General features: G+C 53.7%; 22 non-coding genes across 22 annotated transcripts; all 22 read right to left on the bottom strand.

The window, feature by feature from the left end:
* Positions 1-2,350: 2,350 nt before the first annotated feature.
* On the bottom strand, positions 2,351-2,469 carry LOC124617359. The gene has a single exon (XR_006980036.1). It is a non-coding gene; the product is annotated as a 5S ribosomal RNA (ribosomal RNA).
* Positions 2,470-3,268: 799 nt separating this feature from the next.
* LOC124617347 lies at positions 3,269-3,387 on the bottom strand. The gene has a single exon (XR_006980035.1). It is a non-coding gene; the product is annotated as a 5S ribosomal RNA (ribosomal RNA).
* A 797-nt stretch (positions 3,388-4,184) lies between these two features.
* LOC124617335 lies at positions 4,185-4,303 on the bottom strand. The gene has a single exon (XR_006980034.1). It is a non-coding gene; the product is annotated as a 5S ribosomal RNA (ribosomal RNA).
* An 855-nt stretch (positions 4,304-5,158) lies between these two features.
* Positions 5,159-5,277, bottom strand: LOC124617324. The gene has a single exon (XR_006980033.1). It is a non-coding gene; the product is annotated as a 5S ribosomal RNA (ribosomal RNA).
* A 799-nt stretch (positions 5,278-6,076) lies between these two features.
* Positions 6,077-6,195, bottom strand: LOC124617311. Its single transcript, XR_006980032.1, has one exon. It is a non-coding gene; the product is annotated as a 5S ribosomal RNA (ribosomal RNA).
* A 799-nt stretch (positions 6,196-6,994) lies between these two features.
* Positions 6,995-7,113, bottom strand: LOC124617299. Its single transcript, XR_006980031.1, has one exon. It is a non-coding gene; the product is annotated as a 5S ribosomal RNA (ribosomal RNA).
* A 799-nt stretch (positions 7,114-7,912) lies between these two features.
* Positions 7,913-8,031, bottom strand: LOC124617287. The gene has a single exon (XR_006980029.1). It is a non-coding gene; the product is annotated as a 5S ribosomal RNA (ribosomal RNA).
* A 799-nt stretch (positions 8,032-8,830) lies between these two features.
* Positions 8,831-8,949, bottom strand: LOC124617209. Its single transcript, XR_006979988.1, has one exon. It is a non-coding gene; the product is annotated as a 5S ribosomal RNA (ribosomal RNA).
* Positions 8,950-9,746: 797 nt separating this feature from the next.
* Positions 9,747-9,865, bottom strand: LOC124617165. The gene has a single exon (XR_006979961.1). It is a non-coding gene; the product is annotated as a 5S ribosomal RNA (ribosomal RNA).
* An 855-nt stretch (positions 9,866-10,720) lies between these two features.
* Positions 10,721-10,839, bottom strand: LOC124617153. The gene has a single exon (XR_006979960.1). It is a non-coding gene; the product is annotated as a 5S ribosomal RNA (ribosomal RNA).
* A 799-nt stretch (positions 10,840-11,638) lies between these two features.
* On the bottom strand, positions 11,639-11,757 carry LOC124617141. The gene has a single exon (XR_006979959.1). It is a non-coding gene; the product is annotated as a 5S ribosomal RNA (ribosomal RNA).
* Positions 11,758-12,556: 799 nt separating this feature from the next.
* Positions 12,557-12,675, bottom strand: LOC124617129. Its single transcript, XR_006979958.1, has one exon. It is a non-coding gene; the product is annotated as a 5S ribosomal RNA (ribosomal RNA).
* A 799-nt stretch (positions 12,676-13,474) lies between these two features.
* Positions 13,475-13,593, bottom strand: LOC124617118. Its single transcript, XR_006979957.1, has one exon. It is a non-coding gene; the product is annotated as a 5S ribosomal RNA (ribosomal RNA).
* Positions 13,594-14,392: 799 nt separating this feature from the next.
* On the bottom strand, positions 14,393-14,511 carry LOC124617106. The gene has a single exon (XR_006979956.1). It is a non-coding gene; the product is annotated as a 5S ribosomal RNA (ribosomal RNA).
* A 799-nt stretch (positions 14,512-15,310) lies between these two features.
* On the bottom strand, positions 15,311-15,429 carry LOC124617095. Its single transcript, XR_006979955.1, has one exon. It is a non-coding gene; the product is annotated as a 5S ribosomal RNA (ribosomal RNA).
* A 799-nt stretch (positions 15,430-16,228) lies between these two features.
* On the bottom strand, positions 16,229-16,347 carry LOC124617083. The gene has a single exon (XR_006979954.1). It is a non-coding gene; the product is annotated as a 5S ribosomal RNA (ribosomal RNA).
* Positions 16,348-17,147: 800 nt separating this feature from the next.
* LOC124616892 lies at positions 17,148-17,267 on the bottom strand. Its single transcript, XR_006979931.1, has one exon. It is a non-coding gene; the product is annotated as a 5S ribosomal RNA (ribosomal RNA).
* Positions 17,268-18,066: 799 nt separating this feature from the next.
* On the bottom strand, positions 18,067-18,185 carry LOC124617070. The gene has a single exon (XR_006979952.1). It is a non-coding gene; the product is annotated as a 5S ribosomal RNA (ribosomal RNA).
* Positions 18,186-18,986: 801 nt separating this feature from the next.
* LOC124617059 lies at positions 18,987-19,105 on the bottom strand. Its single transcript, XR_006979951.1, has one exon. It is a non-coding gene; the product is annotated as a 5S ribosomal RNA (ribosomal RNA).
* Positions 19,106-19,906: 801 nt separating this feature from the next.
* Positions 19,907-20,025, bottom strand: LOC124617047. Its single transcript, XR_006979950.1, has one exon. It is a non-coding gene; the product is annotated as a 5S ribosomal RNA (ribosomal RNA).
* Positions 20,026-20,826: 801 nt separating this feature from the next.
* LOC124617036 lies at positions 20,827-20,945 on the bottom strand. The gene has a single exon (XR_006979949.1). It is a non-coding gene; the product is annotated as a 5S ribosomal RNA (ribosomal RNA).
* A 799-nt stretch (positions 20,946-21,744) lies between these two features.
* LOC124616891 lies at positions 21,745-21,864 on the bottom strand. The gene has a single exon (XR_006979930.1). It is a non-coding gene; the product is annotated as a 5S ribosomal RNA (ribosomal RNA).
* Between the last annotated feature and the right edge of the window lie 118 nt (positions 21,865-21,982).

The raw sequence follows: 21,982 nt of genomic DNA, 5'->3' as shown, positions 1-21,982 counted from the left end.
ATCCTCCGCCCACTCAGTGGGGTACACGGGAGTGGGGGCGGACGCGGTCCCAGAATCCGTGCCACCGGAAGCCACCGACAAAGGAGCAGCAACGGGCATCTCCACGTCGGGAGAAGAAGCCGGCACTCGCTCGGGGGCAGAAGGACAGACACGACGCGTGTGGGTGTCTTCAGCCTTCCGTTTGGTCGGCAATTGCGGCGGCACCGCAGCCAAAGCCGTGTCGGCCGGCAATACCGAATCGGCACCTGCGGGCGACTGACTTAAAACGGTACGTAAATGTCGAACAGCGACATCACGCTTCTGATCGGCCACGGTGAGATCGTCAGGTAGCGGATGGCGAGAAGCGGCACGCTGTTGGTGTTGCGACTGCTGTGTCGGAGGCCCGGAGCCGGAAGCCTGAGACGGCCGCCGCTCGCGGTCTAGGTCCCGACGCGCGACACGCTGTTGTGAGTCGTGCCGACCAGCTCGCGACTGCCGGGAACCGGCGGGCGAACGGTCAACTGGAGACGGACTGCGGTCGGGTCGGGTAAACCCCCTGTCAGAGGAAGGCGACCGACCGACACTACGAGCACGTTGCCGGCTAGAACTGCGAGACGGAAATTCATCACGCCGCGGTTTCGGAGTCGCAAAAAATTCCCGCGTCTCCACGGCAGCAGAGCGAACAGGAGCACCGGCAGCCACGTCAACTGAGGCAGTCAACGTATCAGAAGATTCCTGTACCGTAACAGGCTGCGGAACAGGGTCCGACACTACATCAGTCGCCGACGCGGGCGTGGGGTCGGACACAGACTCAAGTGAAACACGTGGGAAAGACAAACTTTCGTCAGCCTGCACGGTAGCCGTAGCAGGCGCGGAAACGGCAGACACAGAAGCAAGGTCACAATCGGGAGTGGACACATCCATGGCAACCGCGGCGTCAGCTAGGTTAGCATCGGCCACGCGGCGCGCGGGTGCGGGGGGGGCTGTACCTAAGACCGAAGCAGCGACAGAGGCAAAGCTGGCCCCGCGCAAACCGTCGTCAATCGGTAATTGAACAGGCCGTTTACGTTTAGGACAATCTTGCCGGTAATGACCAACGCCACTACAAAAGGAACAAGTCTGAGGCTGTCCACTATAAGTCACAAACGCACGGTGGCCGTTGACCAAAATAAATGACGGAATGTGCTGTCGGACAACCATTTTCACACTCCGCACACCGTTTTCGACTTGAAACAAATAGGCGGAGGACCACTTTTCCTTAATCACCGACAAAACGGTACCGTACGGCCGCAAATAACGTGAAATGGTGTCATTACGTATTTCAAAGGGCAAGTTAAAGATGCGAATTTGCCTAACGCCGAAGCCAGCGTGCGACACAGTCACATTACTAATTTTACCGTCAAGATGTCGAAATTTACGCACACCGTCATTGACAGACACAACAGTATCACACATGTCAGGAGATTTCAATTTTAAAAACACTGAATTAAGGAACGTATCAAACTGTATGCCAAGAACGTCATCATGCCGTAACATCAAGTCCTCTAATATCCAACGGTGAATCTCAAAGGCCGAAGGTTTATCTACTGAACGATCAAATTCACATTGGACGTTATTCTGCCTTTCCTCACTATCATCGTAAATCATTTCCATTACTTACAGTCAGGTAGTAATGCAGCCACGAGGCAGAAGAAGCAGACGACACGCGGGGCGCCGCCGGCCCAGTCGCACGAAGTAAACACAGCACGCCAGGCACCGAGGTGTTGCCGGGCGCGTGCAGCCTTCGACACTAGCGGAGGACGCATCTTGTCCCTGGTGTCCAGCGGAGGGCCTGTACGGGGTGGTGCAGTGTCGTGCTGGAGGGCGCCACTGGTAGCGATGTGGGCTTCCTCGCCTCGCCGCGCCTCACACCAGGTGTCTGCGTAGTTTGCAGTGCATTCGCACCATTCCTGTCCCTGTCCCCGTCCCGACTTGTCCCGACTTTGCTCGACTGCCGCTCGCTGCCGCTCGGGTCGTGGTCCATATGACAGCGCAAGCACGACAAACGTCTGCGGGACGAGACGAGACGACTAAGGAATAAAGTCATGATTACAAACCAAATTTGGAACTCTACACTCCTACACAACAATAGGCGGTGAGCTATTTCAGAAATCACCTGCCGATTCGTACTGTTTTGTCGTTTTCAAAGTCTTCTTGGCAAACTTGGTTAGCACATTCTCCCTCAAACCGAGTTAATTACTGCATTTTCGTACCATTACAGTAGTTTAAAAGGCATAAGGAAGCATCTTTGTCACAACAGAAAGGTAGTTTGAAAATTGGGCTGGCAGGGGTAGCGACATAATACCAAAACGAAAAAAAAAAAAAGGAAGGTAGCCAACAGCACCCAGGTTTCCCAGGTGGTCACCCATCCAAGTACTAACTGGGCCCAATGATGCTTAACTTCGGTGATCGGACGAGAACCGGTGTATCCATCATGGTATGGCCGTTGGCGCGCATCTAATGTAGGACCACGGCAGAATTCGCGTTCGGCTTTTTTCCCAACACACAAAATGTTAGTTTTCCGCCGCATTTGACGAAAGCACTTCCTTCCGCAACAGCCAGTTCCTCGAGGACGCGTGCGGGGAGCGCGCCCCACCGCCGCGTGTGTGAGACGCACTGCTGCTCGTTGCACCTCCTGTCATTCGCTGGGCGCGTGCAGCCTTCGGCACTAGCGGAGGACGCATCTTGTCCCTGGTGTCCAGCGGAGGGCCTGTACGGGGTGGTGCAGTGTCGTGCTGGAGGGCGCCACTGGTAGCGATGTGGGCTTCCTCGCCTCGCCGCGCCTCACACCAGGTGTCTGCGTAGTTTGCAGTGCATTCGCACCATTCCTGTCCCTGTCCCCGTCCCGACTTGTCCCGACTTTGCTCGACTGCCGCTCGCTGCCGCTCGGGTCGTGGTCCATATGACAGCGCAAGCACGACAAACGTCTGCGGGACGAGACGAGACGACTAAGGAATAAAGTCATGATTACAAACCAAATTTGGAACTCTACACTCCTACACAACAATAGGCGGTGAGCTATTTCAGAAATCACCTGCCGATTCGTACTGTTTTGTCGTTTTCAAAGTCTTCTTGGCAAACTTGGTTAGCACATTCTCCCTCAAACCGAGTTAATTACTGCATTTTCGTACCATTACAGTAGTTTAAAAGGCATAAGGAAGCATCTTTGTCACAACAGAAAGGTAGTTTGAAAATTGGGCTGGCAGGGGTAGCGACATAATACCAAAACGAAAAAAAAAAAAAGGAAGGTAGCCAACAGCACCCAGGTTTCCCAGGTGGTCACCCATCCAAGTACTAACTGGGCCCAATGATGCTTAACTTCGGTGATCGGACGAGAACCGGTGTATCCATCATGGTATGGCCGTTGGCGCGCATCTAATGTAGGACCACGGCAGAATTCGCGTTCGGCTTTTTTCCCAACACACAAAATGTTAGTTTTCCGCCGCATTTGACGAAAGCACTTCCTTCCGCAACAGCCAGTTCCTCGAGGACGCGTGCGGGGAGCGCGCCCCACCGCCGCGTGTGTGAGACGCACTGCTGCTCGTTGCACCTCCTGTCATTCGCTGGGCGCGTGCAGCCTTCGGCACTAGCGGAGGACGCATCTTGTCCCTGGTGTCCAGCGGAGGGCCTGTACGGGGTGGTGCAGTGTCGTGCTGGAGGGCGCCACTGGTAGCGATGTGGGCTTCCTCGCCTCGCCGCGCCTCACACCAGGTGTCTGCGTAGTTTGCAGTGCATTCGCACCATTCCTGTCCCTGTCCCCGTCCCGACTTGTCCCGACTTTGCTCGACTGCCGCTCGCTGCCGCTCGGGTCGTGGTCCATATGACAGCGCAAGCACGACAAACGTCTGCGGGACGAGACGAGACGACTAAGGAATAAAGTCATGATTACAAACCAAATTTGGAACTCTACACTCCTACACAACAATAGGCGGTGACGTATTTCAGAAATCACCTGCCGATTCGTACTGTTTTGTCGTTTTCAAAGTCTTCTTGGCAAACTTGGTTAGCACATTCTCCCTCAAACCGAGTTAATTACTGCATTTTCGTTCCATTACAGTAGTTTAAAAGGCATAAGGAAGCATCTTTGTCACAACAGAAAGGTAGTTTGAAAATTGGGCTGGCAGGGGTAGCGACAAAATAGCAAAACGAAAAAAAAAAAGGAAGGTAGCCAACAGCACCCAGGTTTCCCAGGTGGTCACCCATCCAAGTACTAACTGGGCCCAATGATGCTTAACTTCGGTGATCGGACGAGAACCGGTGTATCCATCATGGTATGGCCGTTGGCGCGCATCTAATGTAGGAGCACGGCAGAATTCGCGTTCGGCTTTTTTCCCAACACACAAAATGTTAGTTTTCCGCCGCATTTGACGAAAGTACTTCCTTCCGCAACAGCCAGTTCCTCGAGGACGCGCGCGGGGGGCGCGCCCGGCGTCCCAGCAGAGCGACGGCCGAATTAGCGGGCGCACCGCCGCGTGTGTGAGACGCACTGCTGCTCGTTGCACCTCCTGTCATTCGCTGGGCGCGTGCAGCCTTCGACACTAGCGGAGGACGCATCTTGTCCCTGGTGTCCAGCGGAGGGCCTGTGCGGGGTGGTGCAGTGTCGTGCTGGAGGGCGCCACTGGTAGCGATGTGGGCTGCCTCGCCTCGCCTCGCCTCGCCTCGCCTCGCCTCGCCTCACACCAGGTGTCTGCGTAGTTTGCAGTGCATTCGCACCATTCCTGTCCCTGTCCCCGTCCCGACTTGTCCCGACTTTGCTCGACTGCCGCTCGCTGCCGCTCGGGTCGTGGTCCATATGACAGCGCAAGCACGACAAACGTCTGCGGGACGAGACGAGACGACTAAGGAATAAAGTCATGATTACAAACCAAATTTGGAACTCTACACTCCTACACAACAATAGGCGGTGAGCTATTTCAGAAATCACCTGCCGATTCGTACTGTTTTGTCGTTTTCAAAGTCTTCTTGGCAAACTTGGTTAGCACATTCTCCCTCAAACCGAGTTAATTACTGCATTTTCGTACCATTACAGTAGTTTAAAAGGCATAAGGAAGCATCTTTGTCACAACAGAAAGGTAGTTTGAAAATTGGGCTGGCAGGGGTAGCGACATAATACCAAAACGAAAAAAAAAAAAAGGAAGGTAGCCAACAGCACCCAGGTTTCCCAGGTGGTCACCCATCCAAGTACTAACTGGGCCCAATGATGCTTAACTTCGGTGATCGGACGAGAACCGGTGTATCCATCATGGTATGGCCGTTGGCGCGCATCTAATGTAGGACCACGGCAGAATTCGCGTTCGGCTTTTTTCCCAACACACAAAATGTTAGTTTTCCGCCGCATTTGACGAAAGCACTTCCTTCCGCAACAGCCAGTTCCTCGAGGACGCGTGCGGGGAGCGCGCCCCACCGCCGCGTGTGTGAGACGCACTGCTGCTCGTTGCACCTCCTGTCATTCGCTGGGCGCGTGCAGCCTTCGGCACTAGCGGAGGACGCATCTTGTCCCTGGTGTCCAGCGGAGGGCCTGTACGGGGTGGTGCAGTGTCGTGCTGGAGGGCGCCACTGGTAGCGATGTGGGCTTCCTCGCCTCGCCGCGCCTCACACCAGGTGTCTGCGTAGTTTGCAGTGCATTCGCACCATTCCTGTCCCTGTCCCCGTCCCGACTTGTCCCGACTTTGCTCGACTGCCGCTCGCTGCCGCTCGGGTCGTGGTCCATATGACAGCGCAAGCACGACAAACGTCTGCGGGACGAGACGAGACGACTAAGGAATAAAGTCATGATTACAAACCAAATTTGGAACTCTACACTCCTACACAACAATAGGCGGTGAGCTATTTCAGAAATCACCTGCCGATTCGTACTGTTTTGTCGTTTTCAAAGTCTTCTTGGCAAACTTGGTTAGCACATTCTCCCTCAAACCGAGTTAATTACTGCATTTTCGTACCATTACAGTAGTTTAAAAGGCATAAGGAAGCATCTTTGTCACAACAGAAAGGTAGTTTGAAAATTGGGCTGGCAGGGGTAGCGACATAATACCAAAACGAAAAAAAAAAAAAGGAAGGTAGCCAACAGCACCCAGGTTTCCCAGGTGGTCACCCATCCAAGTACTAACTGGGCCCAATGATGCTTAACTTCGGTGATCGGACGAGAACCGGTGTATCCATCATGGTATGGCCGTTGGCGCGCATCTAATGTAGGACCACGGCAGAATTCGCGTTCGGCTTTTTTCCCAACACACAAAATGTTAGTTTTCCGCCGCATTTGACGAAAGCACTTCCTTCCGCAACAGCCAGTTCCTCGAGGACGCGTGCGGGGAGCGCGCCCCACCGCCGCGTGTGTGAGACGCACTGCTGCTCGTTGCACCTCCTGTCATTCGCTGGGCGCGTGCAGCCTTCGGCACTAGCGGAGGACGCATCTTGTCCCTGGTGTCCAGCGGAGGGCCTGTACGGGGTGGTGCAGTGTCGTGCTGGAGGGCGCCACTGGTAGCGATGTGGGCTTCCTCGCCTCGCCGCGCCTCACACCAGGTGTCTGCGTAGTTTGCAGTGCATTCGCACCATTCCTGTCCCTGTCCCCGTCCCGACTTGTCCCGACTTTGCTCGACTGCCGCTCGCTGCCGCTCGGGTCGTGGTCCATATGACAGCGCAAGCACGACAAACGTCTGCGGGACGAGACGAGACGACTAAGGAATAAAGTCATGATTACAAACCAAATTTGGAACTCTACACTCCTACACAACAATAGGCGGTGAGCTATTTCAGAAATCACCTGCCGATTCGTACTGTTTTGTCGTTTTCAAAGTCTTCTTGGCAAACTTGGTTAGCACATTCTCCCTCAAACCGAGTTAATTACTGCATTTTCGTACCATTACAGTAGTTTAAAAGGCATAAGGAAGCATCTTTGTCACAACAGAAAGGTAGTTTGAAAATTGGGCTGGCAGGGGTAGCGACATAATACCAAAACGAAAAAAAAAAAAAGGAAGGTAGCCAACAGCACCCAGGTTTCCCAGGTGGTCACCCATCCAAGTACTAACTGGGCCCAATGATGCTTAACTTCGGTGATCGGACGAGAACCGGTGTATCCATCATGGTATGGCCGTTGGCGCGCATCTAATGTAGGACCACGGCAGAATTCGCGTTCGGCTTTTTTCCCAACACACAAAATGTTAGTTTTCCGCCGCATTTGACGAAAGCACTTCCTTCCGCAACAGCCAGTTCCTCGAGGACGCGTGCGGGGAGCGCGCCCCACCGCCGCGTGTGTGAGACGCACTGCTGCTCGTTGCACCTCCTGTCATTCGCTGGGCGCGTGCAGCCTTCGGCACTAGCGGAGGACGCATCTTGTCCCTGGTGTCCAGCGGAGGGCCTGTACGGGGTGGTGCAGTGTCGTGCTGGAGGGCGCCACTGGTAGCGATGTGGGCTTCCTCGCCTCGCCGCGCCTCACACCAGGTGTCTGCGTAGTTTGCAGTGCATTCGCACCATTCCTGTCCCTGTCCCCGTCCCGACTTGTCCCGACTTTGCTCGACTGCCGCTCGCTGCCGCTCGGGTCGTGGTCCATATGACAGCGCAAGCACGACAAACGTCTGCGGGACGAGACGAGACGACTAAGGAATAAAGTCATGATTACAAACCAAATTTGGAACTCTACACTCCTACACAACAATAGGCGGTGAGCTATTTCAGAAATCACCTGCCGATTCGTACTGTTTTGTCGTTTTCAAAGTCTTCTTGGCAAACTTGGTTAGCACATTCTCCCTCAAACCGAGTTAATTACTGCATTTTCGTACCATTACAGTAGTTTAAAAGGCATAAGGAAGCATCTTTGTCACAACAGAAAGGTAGTTTGAAAATTGGGCTGGCAGGGGTAGCGACATAATACCAAAACGAAAAAAAAAAAAAGGAAGGTAGCCAACAGCACCCAGGTTTCCCAGGTGGTCACCCATCCAAGTACTAACTGGGCCCAATGATGCTTAACTTCGGTGATCGGACGAGAACCGGTGTATCCATCATGGTATGGCCGTTGGCGCGCATCTAATGTAGGACCACGGCAGAATTCGCGTTCGGCTTTTTTCCCAACACACAAAATGTTAGTTTTCCGCCGCATTTGACGAAAGCACTTCCTTCCGCAACAGCCAGTTCCTCGAGGACGCGTGCGGGGAGCGCGCCCCACCGCCGCGTGTGTGAGACGCACTGCTGCTCGTTGCACCTCCTGTCATTCGCTGGGCGCGTGCAGCCTTCGGCACTAGCGGAGGACGCATCTTGTCCCTGGTGTCCAGCGGAGGGCCTGTACGGGGTGGTGCAGTGTCGTGCTGGAGGGCGCCACTGGTAGCGATGTGGGCTTCCTCGCCTCGCCGCGCCTCACACCAGGTGTCTGCGTAGTTTGCAGTGCATTCGCACCATTCCTGTCCCTGTCCCCGTCCCGACTTGTCCCGACTTTGCTCGACTGCCGCTCGCTGCCGCTCGGGTCGTGGTCCATATGACAGCGCAAGCACGACAAACGTCTGCGGGACGAGACGAGACGACTAAGGAATAAAGTCATGATTACAAACCAAATTTGGAACTCTACACTCCTACACAACAATAGGCGGTGAGCTATTTCAGAAATCACCTGCCGATTCGTACTGTTTTGTCGTTTTCAAAGTCTTCTTGGCAAACTTGGTTAGCACATTCTCCCTCAAACCGAGTTAATTACTGCATTTTCGTACCATTACAGTAGTTTAAAAGGCATAAGGAAGCATCTTTGTCACAACAGAAAGGTAGTTTGAAAATTGGGCTGGCAGGGGTAGCGACATAATACCAAAACGAAAAAAAAAAAAAGGAAGGTAGCCAACAGCACCCAGGTTTCCCAGGTGGTCACCCATCCAAGTACTAACTGGGCCCAATGATGCTTAACTTCGGTGATCGGACGAGAACCGGTGTATCCATCATGGTATGGCCGTTGGCGCGCATCTAATGTAGGACCACGGCAGAATTCGCGTTCGGCTTTTTTCCCAACACACAAAATGTTAGTTTTCCGCCGCATTTGACGAAAGCACTTCCTTCCGCAACAGCCAGTTCCTCGAGGACGCGTGCGGGGAGCGCGCCCCACCGCCGCGTGTGTGAGACGCACTGCTGCTCGTTGCACCTCCTGTCATTCGCTGGGCGCGTGCAGCCTTCGGCACTAGCGGAGGACGCATCTTGTCCCTGGTGTCCAGCGGAGGGCCTGTACGGGGTGGTGCAGTGTCGTGCTGGAGGGCGCCACTGGTAGCGATGTGGGCTTCCTCGCCTCGCCGCGCCTCACACCAGGTGTCTGCGTAGTTTGCAGTGCATTCGCACCATTCCTGTCCCTGTCCCCGTCCCGACTTGTCCCGACTTTGCTCGACTGCCGCTCGCTGCCGCTCGGGTCGTGGTCCATATGACAGCGCAAGCACGACAAACGTCTGCGGGACGAGACGAGACGACTAAGGAATAAAGTCATGATTACAAACCAAATTTGGAACTCTACACTCCTACACAACAATAGGCGGTGACGTATTTCAGAAATCACCTGCCGATTCGTACTGTTTTGTCGTTTTCAAAGTCTTCTTGGCAAACTTGGTTAGCACATTCTCCCTCAAACCGAGTTAATTACTGCATTTTCGTTCCATTACAGTAGTTTAAAAGGCATAAGGAAGCATCTTTGTCACAACAGAAAGGTAGTTTGAAAATTGGGCTGGCAGGGGTAGCGACAAAATAGCAAAACGAAAAAAAAAAAGGAAGGTAGCCAACAGCACCCAGGTTTCCCAGGTGGTCACCCATCCAAGTACTAACTGGGCCCAATGATGCTTAACTTCGGTGATCGGACGAGAACCGGTGTATCCATCATGGTATGGCCGTTGGCGCGCATCTAATGTAGGAGCACGGCAGAATTCGCGTTCGGCTTTTTTCCCAACACACAAAATGTTAGTTTTCCGCCGCATTTGACGAAAGTACTTCCTTCCGCAACAGCCAGTTCCTCGAGGACGCGCGCGGGGGGCGCGCCCGGCGTCCCAGCAGAGCGACGGCCGAATTAGCGGGCGCACCGCCGCGTGTGTGAGACGCACTGCTGCTCGTTGCACCTCCTGTCATTCGCTGGGCGCGTGCAGCCTTCGACACTAGCGGAGGACGCATCTTGTCCCTGGTGTCCAGCGGAGGGCCTGTGCGGGGTGGTGCAGTGTCGTGCTGGAGGGCGCCACTGGTAGCGATGTGGGCTGCCTCGCCTCGCCTCGCCTCGCCTCGCCTCGCCTCGCCTCACACCAGGTGTCTGCGTAGTTTGCAGTGCATTCGCACCATTCCTGTCCCTGTCCCCGTCCCGACTTGTCCCGACTTTGCTCGACTGCCGCTCGCTGCCGCTCGGGTCGTGGTCCATATGACAGCGCAAGCACGACAAACGTCTGCGGGACGAGACGAGACGACTAAGGAATAAAGTCATGATTACAAACCAAATTTGGAACTCTACACTCCTACACAACAATAGGCGGTGAGCTATTTCAGAAATCACCTGCCGATTCGTACTGTTTTGTCGTTTTCAAAGTCTTCTTGGCAAACTTGGTTAGCACATTCTCCCTCAAACCGAGTTAATTACTGCATTTTCGTACCATTACAGTAGTTTAAAAGGCATAAGGAAGCATCTTTGTCACAACAGAAAGGTAGTTTGAAAATTGGGCTGGCAGGGGTAGCGACATAATACCAAAACGAAAAAAAAAAAAAGGAAGGTAGCCAACAGCACCCAGGTTTCCCAGGTGGTCACCCATCCAAGTACTAACTGGGCCCAATGATGCTTAACTTCGGTGATCGGACGAGAACCGGTGTATCCATCATGGTATGGCCGTTGGCGCGCATCTAATGTAGGACCACGGCAGAATTCGCGTTCGGCTTTTTTCCCAACACACAAAATGTTAGTTTTCCGCCGCATTTGACGAAAGCACTTCCTTCCGCAACAGCCAGTTCCTCGAGGACGCGTGCGGGGAGCGCGCCCCACCGCCGCGTGTGTGAGACGCACTGCTGCTCGTTGCACCTCCTGTCATTCGCTGGGCGCGTGCAGCCTTCGGCACTAGCGGAGGACGCATCTTGTCCCTGGTGTCCAGCGGAGGGCCTGTACGGGGTGGTGCAGTGTCGTGCTGGAGGGCGCCACTGGTAGCGATGTGGGCTTCCTCGCCTCGCCGCGCCTCACACCAGGTGTCTGCGTAGTTTGCAGTGCATTCGCACCATTCCTGTCCCTGTCCCCGTCCCGACTTGTCCCGACTTTGCTCGACTGCCGCTCGCTGCCGCTCGGGTCGTGGTCCATATGACAGCGCAAGCACGACAAACGTCTGCGGGACGAGACGAGACGACTAAGGAATAAAGTCATGATTACAAACCAAATTTGGAACTCTACACTCCTACACAACAATAGGCGGTGAGCTATTTCAGAAATCACCTGCCGATTCGTACTGTTTTGTCGTTTTCAAAGTCTTCTTGGCAAACTTGGTTAGCACATTCTCCCTCAAACCGAGTTAATTACTGCATTTTCGTACCATTACAGTAGTTTAAAAGGCATAAGGAAGCATCTTTGTCACAACAGAAAGGTAGTTTGAAAATTGGGCTGGCAGGGGTAGCGACATAATACCAAAACGAAAAAAAAAAAAAGGAAGGTAGCCAACAGCACCCAGGTTTCCCAGGTGGTCACCCATCCAAGTACTAACTGGGCCCAATGATGCTTAACTTCGGTGATCGGACGAGAACCGGTGTATCCATCATGGTATGGCCGTTGGCGCGCATCTAATGTAGGACCACGGCAGAATTCGCGTTCGGCTTTTTTCCCAACACACAAAATGTTAGTTTTCCGCCGCATTTGACGAAAGCACTTCCTTCCGCAACAGCCAGTTCCTCGAGGACGCGTGCGGGGAGCGCGCCCCACCGCCGCGTGTGTGAGACGCACTGCTGCTCGTTGCACCTCCTGTCATTCGCTGGGCGCGTGCAGCCTTCGGCACTAGCGGAGGACGCATCTTGTCCCTGGTGTCCAGCGGAGGGCCTGTACGGGGTGGTGCAGTGTCGTGCTGGAGGGCGCCACTGGTAGCGATGTGGGCTTCCTCGCCTCGCCGCGCCTCACACCAGGTGTCTGCGTAGTTTGCAGTGCATTCGCACCATTCCTGTCCCTGTCCCCGTCCCGACTTGTCCCGACTTTGCTCGACTGCCGCTCGCTGCCGCTCGGGTCGTGGTCCATATGACAGCGCAAGCACGACAAACGTCTGCGGGACGAGACGAGACGACTAAGGAATAAAGTCATGATTACAAACCAAATTTGGAACTCTACACTCCTACACAACAATAGGCGGTGAGCTATTTCAGAAATCACCTGCCGATTCGTACTGTTTTGTCGTTTTCAAAGTCTTCTTGGCAAACTTGGTTAGCACATTCTCCCTCAAACCGAGTTAATTACTGCATTTTCGTACCATTACAGTAGTTTAAAAGGCATAAGGAAGCATCTTTGTCACAACAGAAAGGTAGTTTGAAAATTGGGCTGGCAGGGGTAGCGACATAATACCAAAACGAAAAAAAAAAAAAGGAAGGTAGCCAACAGCACCCAGGTTTCCCAGGTGGTCACCCATCCAAGTACTAACTGGGCCCAATGATGCTTAACTTCGGTGATCGGACGAGAACCGGTGTATCCATCATGGTATGGCCGTTGGCGCGCATCTAATGTAGGACCACGGCAGAATTCGCGTTCGGCTTTTTTCCCAACACACAAAATGTTAGTTTTCCGCCGCATTTGACGAAAGCACTTCCTTCCGCAACAGCCAGTTCCTCGAGGACGCGTGCGGGGAGCGCGCCCCACCGCCGCGTGTGTGAGACGCACTGCTGCTCGTTGCACCTCCTGTCATTCGCTGGGCGCGTGCAGCCTTCGGCACTAGCGGAGGACGCATCTTGTCCCTGGTGTCCAGCGGAGGGCCTGTACGGGGTGGTGCAGTGTCGTGCTGGAGGGCGCCACTGGTAGCGATGTGGGCTTCCTCGCCTCGCCGCGCCTCACACCAGGTGTCTGCGTAGTTTGCAGTGCATTCGCACCATTCCTGTCCCTGTCCCCGTCCCGACTTGTCCCGACTTTGCTCGACTGCCGCTCGCTGCCGCTCGGGTCGTGGTCCATATGACAGCGCAAGCACGACAAACGTCTGCGGGACGAGACGAGACGACTAAGGAATAAAGTCATGATTACAAACCAAATTTGGAACTCTACACTCCTACACAACAATAGGCGGTGAGCTATTTCAGAAATCACCTGCCGATTCGTACTGTTTTGTCGTTTTCAAAGTCTTCTTGGCAAACTTGGTTAGCACATTCTCCCTCAAACCGAGTTAATTACTGCATTTTCGTACCATTACAGTAGTTTAAAAGGCATAAGGAAGCATCTTTGTCACAACAGAAAGGTAGTTTGAAAATTGGGCTGGCAGGGGTAGCGACATAATACCAAAACGAAAAAAAAAAAAAGGAAGGTAGCCAACAGCACCCAGGTTTCCCAGGTGGTCACCCATCCAAGTACTAACTGGGCCCAATGATGCTTAACTTCGGTGATCGGACGAGAACCGGTGTATCCATCATGGTATGGCCGTTGGCGCGCATCTAATGTAGGACCACGGCAGAATTCGCGTTCGGCTTTTTTCCCAACACACAAAATGTTAGTTTTCCGCCGCATTTGACGAAAGCACTTCCTTCCGCAACAGCCAGTTCCTCGAGGACGCGTGCGGGGAGCGCGCCCCACCGCCGCGTGTGTGAGACGCACTGCTGCTCGTTGCACCTCCTGTCATTCGCTGGGCGCGTGCAGCCTTCGGCACTAGCGGAGGACGCATCTTGTCCCTGGTGTCCAGCGGAGGGCCTGTACGGGGTGGTGCAGTGTCGTGCTGGAGGGCGCCACTGGTAGCGATGTGGGCTTCCTCGCCTCGCCGCGCCTCACACCAGGTGTCTGCGTAGTTTGCAGTGCATTCGCACCATTCCTGTCCCTGTCCCCGTCCCGACTTGTCCCGACTTTGCTCGACTGCCGCTCGCTGCCGCTCGGGTCGTGGTCCATATGACAGCGCAAGCACGACAAACGTCTGCGGGACGAGACGAGACGACTAAGGAATAAAGTCATGATTACAAACCAAATTTGGAACTCTACACTCCTACACAACAATAGGCGGTGAGCTATTTCAGAAATCACCTGCCGATTCGTACTGTTTTGTCGTTTTCAAAGTCTTCTTGGCAAACTTGGTTAGCACATTCTCCCTCAAACCGAGTTAATTACTGCATTTTCGTACCATTACAGTAGTTTAAAAGGCATAAGGAAGCATCTTTGTCACAACAGAAAGGTAGTTTGAAAATTGGGCTGGCAGGGGTAGCGACATAATACCAAAACGAAAAAAAAAAAAAGGAAGGTAGCCAACAGCACCCAGGTTTCCCAGGTGGTCACCCATCCAAGTACTAACTGGGCCCAATGATGCTTAACTTCGGTGATCGGACGAGAACCGGTGTATCCATCATGGTATGGCCGTTGGCGCGCATCTAATGTAGGACCACGGCAGAATTCGCGTTCGGCTTTTTTCCCAACACACAAAATGTTAGTTTTCCGCCGCATTTGACGAAAGCACTTCCTTCCGCAACAGCCAGTTCCTCGAGGACGCGTGCGGGGAGCGCGCCCCACCGCCGCGTGTGTGAGACGCACTGCTGCTCGTTGCACCTCCTGTCATTCGCTGGGCGCGTGCAGCCTTCGGCACTAGCGGAGGACGCATCTTGTCCCTGGTGTCCAGCGGAGGGCCTGTACGGGGTGGTGCAGTGTCGTGCTGGAGGGCGCCACTGGTAGCGATGTGGGCTTCCTCGCCTCGCCGCGCCTCACACCAGGTGTCTGCGTAGTTTGCAGTGCATTCGCACCATTCCTGTCCCTGTCCCCGTCCCGACTTGTCCCGACTTTGCTCGACTGCCGCTCGCTGCCGCTCGGGTCGTGGTCCATATGACAGCGCAAGCACGACAAACGTCTGCGGGACGAGACGAGACGACTAAGGAATAAAGTCATGATTACAAACCAAATTTGGAACTCTACACTCCTACACAACAATAGGCGGTGAGCTATTTCAGAAATCACCTGCCGATTCGTACTGTTTTGTCGTTTTCAAAGTCTTCTTGGCAAACTTGGTTAGCACATTCTCCCTCAAACCGAGTTAATTACTGCATTTTCGTACCATTACAGTAGTTTAAAAGGCATAAGGAAGCATCTTTGTCACAACAGAAAGGTAGTTTGAAAATTGGGCTGGCAGGGGTAGCGACATAATACCAAAACGAAAAAAAAAAAAAGGAAGGTAGCCAACAGCACCCAGGTTTCCCAGGTGGTCACCCATCCAAGTACTAACTGGGCCCAATGATGCTTAACTTCGGTGATCGGACGAGAACCGGTGTATCCATCATGGTATGGCCGTTGGCGCGCATCTAATGTAGGACCACGGCAGAATTCGCGTTCGGCTTTTTTCCCAACACACAAAATGTTAGTTTTCCGCCGCATTTGACGAAAGCACTTCCTTCCGCAACAGCCAGTTCCTCGAGGACGCGTGCGGGGAGCGCGCCCCACCGCCGCGTGTGTGAGACGCACTGCTGCTCGTTGCACCTCCTGTCATTCGCTGGGCGCGTGCAGCCTTCGGCACTAGCGGAGGACGCATCTTGTCCCTGGTGTCCAGCGGAGGGCCTGTACGGGGTGGTGCAGTGTCGTGCTGGAGGGCGCCACTGGTAGCGATGTGGGCTTCCTCGCCTCGCCGCGCCTCACACCAGGTGTCTGCGTAGTTTGCAGTGCATTCGCACCATTCCTGTCCCTGTCCCCGTCCCGACTTGTCCCGACTTTGCTCGACTGCCGCTCGCTGCCGCTCGGGTCGTGGTCCATATGACAGCGCAAGCACGACAAACGTCTGCGGGACGAGACGAGACGACTAAGGAATAAAGTCATGATTACAAACCAAATTTGGAACTCTACACTCCTACACAACAATAGGCGGTGAGCTATTTCAGAAATCACCTGCCGATTCGTACTGTTTTGTCGTTTTCAAAGTCTTCTTGGCAAACTTGGTTAGCACATTCTCCCTCAAACCGAGTTAATTACTGCATTTTCGTACCATTACAGTAGTTTAAAAGGCATAAGGAAGCATCTTTGTCACAACAGAAAGGTAGTTTGAAAATTGGGCTGGCAGGGGTAGCGACATAATACCAAAACGAAAAAAAAAAAAAGGAAGGTAGCCAACAGCACCCAGGTTTCCCAGGTGGTCACCCATCCAAGTACTAACTGGGCCCAATGATGCTTAACTTCGGTGATCGGACGAGAACCGGTGTATCCATCATGGTATGGCCGTTGGCGCGCATCTAATGTAGGACCACGGCAGAATTCGCGTTCGGCTTTTTTCCCAACACACAAAATGTTAGTTTTCCGCCGCATTTGACGAAAGCACTTCCTTCCGCAACAGCCAGTTCCTCGAGGACGCGTGCGGGGAGCGCGCCCCCACCGCCGCGTGTGTGAGACGCACTGCTGCTCGTTGCACCTCCTGTCATTCGCTGGGCGCGTGCAGCCTTCGGCACTAGCGGAGGACGCATCTTGTCCCTGGTGTCCAGCGGAGGGCCTGTACGGGGTGGTGCAGTGTCGTGCTGGAGGGCGCCACTGGTAGCGATGTGGGCTTCCTCGCCTCGCCGCGCCTCACACCAGGTGTCTGCGTAGTTTGCAGTGCATTCGCACCATTCCTGTCCCTGTCCCCGTCCCGACTTGTCCCGACTTTGCTCGACTGCCGCTCGCTGCCGCTCGGGTCGTGGTCCATATGACAGCGCAAGCACGACAAACGTCTGCGGGACGAGACGAGACGACTAAGGAATAAAGTCATGATTACAAACCAAATTTGGAACTCTACACTCCTACACAACAATAGGCGGTGAGCTATTTCAGAAATCACCTGCCGATTCGTACTGTTTTGTCGTTTTCAAAGTCTTCTTGGCAAACTTGGTTAGCACATTCTCCCTCAAACCGAGTTAATTACTGCATTTTCGTACCATTACAGTAGTTTAAAAGGCATAAGGAAGCATCTTTGTCACAACAGAAAGGTAGTTTGAAAATTGGGCTGGCAGGGGTAGCGACATAATACCAAAACGAAAAAAAAAAAAAGGAAGGTAGCCAACAGCACCCCAGGTTTCCCAGGTGGTCACCCATCCAAGTACTAACTGGGCCCAATGATGCTTAACTTCGGTGATCGGACGAGAACCGGTGTATCCATCATGGTATGGCCGTTGGCGCGCATCTAATGTAGGACCACGGCAGAATTCGCGTTCGGCTTTTTTCCCAACACACAAAATGTTAGTTTTCCGCCGCATTTGACGAAAGCACTTCCTTCCGCAACAGCCAGTTCCTCGAGGACGCGTGCGGGGAGCGCGCCCCACCGCCGCGTGTGTGAGACGCACTGCTGCTCGTTGCACCTCCTGTCATTCGCTGGGCGCGTGCAGCCTTCGGCACTAGCGGAGGACGCATCTTGTCCCTGGTGTCCAGCGGAGGGCCTGTACGGGGTGGTGCAGTGTCGTGCTGGAGGGCGCCACTGGTAGCGATGTGGGCTTCCTCGCCTCGCCGCGCCTCACACCAGGTGTCTGCGTAGTTTGCAGTGCATTCGCACCATTCCTGTCCCTGTCCCCGTCCCGACTTGTCCCGACTTTGCTCGACTGCCGCTCGCTGCCGCTCGGGTCGTGGTCCATATGACAGCGCAAGCACGACAAACGTCTGCGGGACGAGACGAGACGACTAAGGAATAAAGTCATGATTACAAACCAAATTTGGAACTCTACACTCCTACACAACAATAGGCGGTGAGCTATTTCAGAAATCACCTGCCGATTCGTACTGTTTTGTCGTTTTCAAAGTCTTCTTGGCAAACTTGGTTAGCACATTCTCCCTCAAACCGAGTTAATTACTGCATTTTCGTACCATTACAGTAGTTTAAAAGGCATAAGGAAGCATCTTTGTCACAACAGAAAGGTAGTTTGAAAATTGGGCTGGCAGGGGTAGCGACATAATACCAAAACGAAAAAAAAAAAAAGGAAGGTAGCCAACAGCACCCAGGTTTCCCAGGTGGTCACCCATCCAAGTACTAACTGGGCCCAATGATGCTTAACTTCGGTGATCGGACGAGAACCGGTGTATCCATCATGGTATGGCCGTTGGCGCGCATCTAATGTAGGACCACGGCAGAATTCGCGTTCGGCTTTTTTCCCAACACACAAAATGTTAGTTTTCCGCCGCATTTGACGAAAGCACTTCCTTCCGCAACAGCCAGTTCCTCGAGGACGCGTGCGGGGGAGCGCGCCCCACCGCCGCGTGTGTGAGACGCACTGCTGCTCGTTGCACCTCCTGTCATTCGCTGGGCGCGTGCAGCCTTCGGCACTAGCGGAGGACGCATCTTGTCCCTGGTGTCCAGCGGAGGGCCTGTACGGGGTGGTGCAGTGTCGTGCTGGAGGGCGCCACTGGTAGCGATGTGGGCTTCCTCGCCTCGCCGCGCCTCACACCAGGTGTCTGCGTAGTTTGCAGTGCATTCGCACCATTCCTGTCCCTGTCCCCGTCCCGACTTGTCCCGACTTTTGCTCGACTGCCGCTCGCTGCCGCTCGGGTCGTGGTCCATATGACAGCGCAAGCACGACAAACGTCTGCGGGACGAGACGAGACGACTAAGGAATAAAGTCATGATTACAAACCAAATTTGGAACTCTACACTCCTACACAACAATAGGCGGTGAGCTATTTCAGAAATCACCTGCCGATTCGTACTGTTTTGTCGTTTTCAAAGTCTTCTTGGCAAACTTGGTTAGCACATTCTCCCTCAAACCGAGTTAATTACTGCATTTTCGTACCATTACAGTAGTTTAAAAGGCATAAGGAAGCATCTTTGTCACAACAGAAAGGTAGTTTGAAAATTGGGCTGGCAGGGGTAGCGACATAATACCAAAACGAAAAAAAAAAAAAGGAAGGTAGCCAACAGCACCCAGGTTTCCCAGGTGGTCACCCATCCAAGTACTAACTGGGCCCAATGATGCTTAACTTCGGTGATCGGACGAGAACCGGTGTATCCATCATGGTATGGCCGTTGGCGCGCATCTAATGTAGGACCACGGCAGAATTCGCGTTCGGCTTTTTTCCCAACACACAAAATGTTAGTTTTCCGCCGCATTTGACGAAAGCACTTCCTTCCGCAACAGCCAGTTCCTCGAGGACGCGTGCGGGGAGCGCGCCCCCACCGCCGCGTGTGTGAGACGCACTGCTGCTCGTTGCACCTCCTGTCATTCGCTGGGCGCGTGCAGCCTTCGGCACTAGCGGAGGACGCATCTTGTCCCTGGTGTCCAGCGGAGGGCCTGTACGGGGTGGGTGCAGTGTCGTGCTGGAGGGCGCCACTGGTAGCGATGTGGGCTTCCTCGCCTCGCCGCGCCTCACACCAGGTGTCTGCGTAGTTTGCAGTGCATTCGCACCATTCCTGTCCCTGTCCCCGTCCCGACTTGTCCCGACTTTGCTCGACTGCCGCTCGCTGCCGCTCGGGTCGTGGTCCATATGACAGCGCAAGCACGACAAACGTCTGCGGGACGAGACGAGACGACTAAGGAATAAAGTCATGATTACAAACCAAATTTGGAACTCTACACTCCTACACAACAATAGGCGGTGAGCTATTTCAGAAATCACCTGCCGATTCGTACTGTTTTGTCGTTTTCAAAGTCTTCTTGGCAAACTTGGTTAGCACATTCTCCCTCAAACCGAGTTAATTACTGCATTTTCGTACCATTACAGTAGTTTAAAAGGCATAAGGAAGCATCTTTGTCACAACAGAAAGGTAGTTTGAAAATTGGGCTGGCAGGGGTAGCGACATAATACCAAAACGAAAAAAAAAAAAAGGAAGGTAGCCAACAGCACCCAGGTTTCCCAGGTGGTCACCCATCCAAGTACTAACTGGGCCCAATGATGCTTAACTTCGGTGATCGGACGAGAACCGGTGTATCCATCATGGTATGGCCGTTGGCGCGCATCTAATGTAGGACCACGGCAGAATTCGCGTTCGGCTTTTTTCCCAACACACAAAATGTTAGTTTTCCGCCGCATTTGACGAAAGCACTTCCTTCCGCAACCAGCCAGTTCCTCGAGGACGCGTGCGGGGAGCGCGCCCCACCGCCGCGTGTGTGAGACGCACTGCTGCTCGTTGCACCTCCTGTCATTCGCTGGGCGCGTGCAGCCTTCGGCACTAGCGGAGGACGCATCTTGTCCCTGGTGTCCAGCGGAGGGCCTGTACGGGGTGGTGCAGTGTCGTGCTGGAGGGCGCCACTGGTAGCGATGTGGGCTTCCTCGCCTCGCCGCGCCTCACACCAGGTGTCTGCGTAGTTTGCAGTGCATTCGCACCATTCCTGTCCCTGTCCCCGTCCCGACTTGTCCCGACTTTGCTCGACTGCCGCTCGCTGCCGCTCGGGTCGTGGTCCATATGACAGCGCAAGCACGACAAACGTCTGCGGGACGAGACGAGACGACTAAGGAATAAAGTCATGATTACAAACCAAATTTGGAACTCTACACTCCTACACAACAATAGGCGGTGAGCTATTTCAGAAATCACCTGCCGATTCGTACTGTTTTGTCGTTTTCAAAGTCTTCTTGGCAAACTTGGTTAGCACATTCTCCCTCAAACCGAGTTAATTACTGCATTTTCGTACCATTACAGTAGTTTAAAAGGCATAAGGAAGCATCTTTGTCACAACAGAAAGGTAGTTTGAAAATTGGGCTGGCAGGGGTAGCGACATAATACCAAAAACGAAAAAAAAAAAAAGGAAGGTAGCCAACAGCACCCAGGTTTCCCAGGTGGTCACCCATCCAAGTACTAACTGGGCCCAATGATGCTTAACTTCGGTGATCGGACGAGAACCGGTGTATCCATCATGGTATGGCCGTTGGCGCGCATCTAATGTAGGACCACGGCAGAATTCGCGTTCGGCTTTTTTCCCAACACACAAAATGTTAGTTTTCCGCCGCATTTGACGAAAGCACTTCCTTCCGCAACAGCCAGTTCCTCGAGGACGCGTGCGGGGAGCGCGCCCCACCGCCGCGTGTGTGAGACGCACTGCTGCTCGTTGCACCTCCTGTCATTCGCTGGGCGCGTGCAGCCTTCGGCACTAGCGGAGGACGCATCTTGTCCCTGGTGTCCAGCGGAGGCCTGTACGGGGTGGTGCAGTGTCGTGCTGGAGGGCGCCACTGGTAGCGATGTGGGCTTCCTCGCCTCGCCGCGCCTCACACCAGGTGTCTGCGTAGTTTGCAGTGCATTCGCACCATTCCTGTCCCTGTCCCCGTCCCGACTTGTCCCGACTTTGCTCGACTGCCGCTCGCTGCCGCTCGGGTCGTGGTCCATATGACAGCGCAAGCACGACAAACGTCTGCGGGACGAGACGAGACGACTAAGGAATAAAGTCATGATTACAAACCAAATTTGGAACTCTACACTCCTACACAACATTAGGCGGTGAGCTATTTCAGAAATCACCTGCCGATTCGTACTGTTTTGTCGTTTTCAAAGTCTTCTTGGCAAACTTGGTTAGCACATTCTCCCTCAAACCGAGTTAATTACTGCATTTTCGTACCATTACAGTAGTTTAAAAGGCATAAGGAAGCATCTTTGTCACAACAGAAAGGTAGTTTGAAAATTGGGCTGGCAGGGGTAGCGACATAATACCAAAACGAAAAAAAAAAAAAAGGAAGGTAGCCAACAGCACCCCAGGTTTCCCAGGTGGTCACCCATCCAAGTACTAACTGGGCCCAATGATGCTTAACTTCGGTGATCGGACGAGAACCGGTGTATCCATCATGGTATGGCCGTTGGCGCGCATCTAATGTAGGACCACGGCAGAATTCGCGTTCGGCTTTTTTCCCAACACACAAAATGTTAGTTTTTCCGCCGCATTTGACGAAAGCACTTCCTTCCGCAACAGCCAGTTCCTC

The sequence above is a fragment of the Schistocerca americana genome, chromosome 5 (genome assembly GCF_021461395.2).
Source record: "Schistocerca americana isolate TAMUIC-IGC-003095 chromosome 5, iqSchAmer2.1, whole genome shotgun sequence".
NCBI lineage: Eukaryota > Metazoa > Arthropoda > Insecta > Orthoptera > Acrididae > Schistocerca > Schistocerca americana.
Note: the sequence above shows the minus strand (reverse complement) of the source record. Positions and strands in the feature narration are given on the sequence as shown.